A 3,811-nucleotide genomic window follows, 5' to 3' on the forward strand; every position below is an offset into this window, starting at 1 on the left:
AGGATCTGATTGTACAGCCTTTACATCTTGCCCTTTTGTTCGCTGGTCCATTCCCAACTGCTTCGCCTTAGATTGTACTCAGGAGGGAGCAAAGAACAAATGGAAACCTTGGGGATTGATGACTGTGAGAAGCATGGTGTTTTCCAACTTGTTTTCCCATCAAATATAATTAAGAGAGAGGTTAAGTAACTTGCCCAAGCTCACATGGATAGTAAATAGTAGATTGTGATTGGAAACCTGACAGTCTGGCCTAATACTGTGTTAACTATTATACTGCATATATTATGGCATATTGCCTCACATCGAAATTCAATTACATATAGAAATCTTTTGCTACAATAATAGCAAAGTATAGAAGAAAATATTTTCTTGTCAACAAAAGATTTCTCAATAAGAAGCTATTGTCTGCTTGGTATTTGTATTTGGATACAATATAGCAAAATACAAATACCAAGCAGATCATAGTACCTCACTGGGCAAGTTCTTGTTGCAAGTACTGGGGAGAGCTAATTATTAGCTCATGGGGAGAACACCAAAGTTTACAGTCTTGAAGCATGAACAAAAAATGAACTTATTTTTTTCAACTTTTATGATTGACTTAAAAATGCTATTGGAAAGTCATAAAAAGGGGAGAGAAAGAGAGCACTATCTTCCACCTGCTGGTTCACTTGACAATTGCTTACAACAACTGATGCTTGGCCAGACGAAAACCTTTTATCTGGAACTCAGTGTAGGTCTCCTAAGTGAGTGACAGGAACCCAAGTAATTGAGCCACCACTGGCTACCTTTCAGGATATACATTACTGATTAGAGTAACCAACTTCTGTATTTACTTTTACAACACTTAAGTTGTACTGTGATCACCAGAGAGCATTGCCTAATTGTCCAGAACAATTACAGGTGGAAGTTGATCACAAAAATCACTCTAGATTTAGAATACCGCAATATTATTCCATTGCATGAATGCCCTCTGGCTTAAAATGCTCTGTGTGTGCCATGCCATTGCTTTTGAGCTCTGCCATACTGGCTTTTCTTTTGTTTCCCCAGCTGTTATTCAATTCTGGGATTGTCAGCTGGACTGTGTGTGCCTTGGGGTTAATTAACATCAATGATAAATCATAAATTAAGGTTCAAAAATTAGGTCAGCATTGAATAAAAAACCTTCAAACTTTTTTGAAAACAGTTTATAGAACTCATAGAAGATTGGGCATTATTGAAGATTAAAACAGAGCCTTGTGAAAGTGGTAAAAATTTATATGGTGAAGCTGCATCCACTTTTTGTTCTAACTTTACTCTCAAATACAAAGTTCAGAGTTATTTATACAACTATGCACAAAATAAAAAACAGATAATAATAGTGTAGCTCTGCAATCAACAACAAGGCAAACTACTTTTGTTTCAATATAAGTTTAACAGGACATTCCATGATAGACATACTGAATTTATTTTTCCTTGAATTTCATTTATTCCATCTATTGCTTAAATACCAAATACAGCTCCCAATTTTTTGGAGTTCTGATACCTGCATTCAATTGCTTTAGTAGTTCTCATTTTAAAGACATGATATATGTAACGTTATGTCAGTATTTTGATATTCATGTTTATTAGTTTAATCTAACATTTATTGTGTGATTCCTCTACGAGTTTAGAGCTATGCTGATTGAAACAAACCATTATAAAAGTGCAGTAATTCAAGTGCTGGAGCAACAAGTCACAAGTCATATCAATCAAAATGAATAAAATTTAAAATTTTATTCTTCAAACACAATCAACATACGTCAAGTACGAAGTAGTACCATATGGCTAATGGCTAATGTATTGAACAGTGTGTATGCAAACCATTTCCATCACGGCAAAGCGTTCTATAGGATGGTGAAATTAATTCACAGCAGGTATTCATGCCTTTTATATGAATTACATTAAATCAAAACCCTTTGGCTCTCATTATTCTGCATTTTACCAATTTGTGTGTATTCTTTTTTTGTTTGTTTGCTTGACAGGTAGAGTTATAGACAGTGAGAGAGAGAGACAGAGAGAGAGGTCTTCCTTTGGTTGGTTCACTCCCCAAATGGCTACTACAGCCGGCGCTGTGCCAATCCGAGGCCAGGAGCCATGTGCTCTTCCTGGTCTCCCATGGAGGTGCAGGGGTCCAAGGACTTGGGCCATCCTCCACTGCCCTCCAGGGCCACAGCAGAGAGCTGGACTGGAAGAGGAGCAGCTGGGACTAGAACCCGGCACCCATATGGGATGCCAGCACCACAGGTGGAGGATTAACCAAGTGAGCCACGGTGCTGGCCCTAATTTGTGTGTATTCTGATACATATTTGCAGTCCTTATTCCTTGTTCTTTTTGTAAGATACCAAAAAACTGATGATTTATCATTCATGTTTCAGTTTTGAAGAGAGTCTTATAGATCTATTCATAGTTTTATTTTAAACCCATTCAGAATATAATCATGCTTTGAAATTTTCATTTTTTCCATATTAATAAAATTCGGTACAGATTCATCAAGCAATGATCATATATTTGTGAATGAATGTTTGCTATGTTAAAAATATGACATCATATTATCTCCTATAATATAAGGATACATGACAGAGGAAGAATGCTTTATCTTCAAACAGCACATAATCTAATTATAGATATGACATACTATACATATATGCAAACATTTGCAAGGCAAATATTTGACTTCAGGACTTTTGCTGAGAGAGATAATAGGATTCAAAACAAGGATGGCTTTGTGAAAAAACGTAAAGTTTTAAGAAGTTCCTGATAGTGACAAGATACTAAAAATTATCTTTGGCATGTTCACAAAATAAAAGCACTTTGAATATTCAACATTTTGAGATATCTAACTTAAAACTTGTAATTAATAAGGTGACATTAATTCAAACTTATATAAATATTACAATTATTTTTAATTTTGACATTTTAAAGTAAAGGTTAAATAAACATATTCACATGCATATACATAATTACACATTCCTGCATACAAAAATTGTCATTAATGGGAAAGCTAAAAATACAGACCTAATATGAGATGTTAAGTACTATAAACATCTTTTCCACAAACAGTTATGTTTTACAAACTGATGGGTAACTCTTAGAGAAAAAAAGTTACAGCAAATACTTCAATAGTCAAGTTGGTTCCTTTTCTGGAAATTCAGTGTTCACTAAAATCATACAGAATTCATTATAATCGCATATAAAAAGAAATTTTTCAGCTTGAGATATATAAAACAAATTTTTAACCTACATAAATATGTGATGAAACAGTCAAAATTCTTGTGGAACACAAAGTGATTCACCTCTGCTTACTGTTACATATCTGAGAAAAATGCTCCCCTGGTTCCAAACACTGGTAGCATGTCCCTTGTGACAGACGTCCTAAATATCCAAGGCAATTTTTGCAGGTAGCACCTCTCAGTCATGAAACACCAGTATTTCCCAGCTTCTCGATTTACATAGAAAGACACTGCAATTATCATTGAACGTATGATAAATAACATTTGTAGATTAGTGCAGAGTCTACAGTGGCTGTTGGAAATGTATTAAAAATTTTCCTCAAATTCCTTTTCTCATGAAGTTTTTGCTTTTGTTTTTTGTTTTTATGACTGAAAGAGTGATTAGGAATAATGTACAATATAGAAAAGTAAAGTGTTATTTACTAGATATGCTTATCTGAAATGTATTCTTAAAACAAAATGGATATTACCTTATTATGAAAGAGACCCAAAAGAATACTTGTGAGAAGACAATGCCACAGAGAGCATGCTATTAAGCACAGGAATAAAATAAGTTAATTTAC

The sequence above is a fragment of the Oryctolagus cuniculus genome, chromosome 8 (genome assembly GCF_051225735.1).
Source record: "Oryctolagus cuniculus isolate XC-2025 breed Fujian yellow rabbit chromosome 8, ASM5122573v1, whole genome shotgun sequence".
NCBI lineage: Eukaryota > Metazoa > Chordata > Mammalia > Lagomorpha > Leporidae > Oryctolagus > Oryctolagus cuniculus.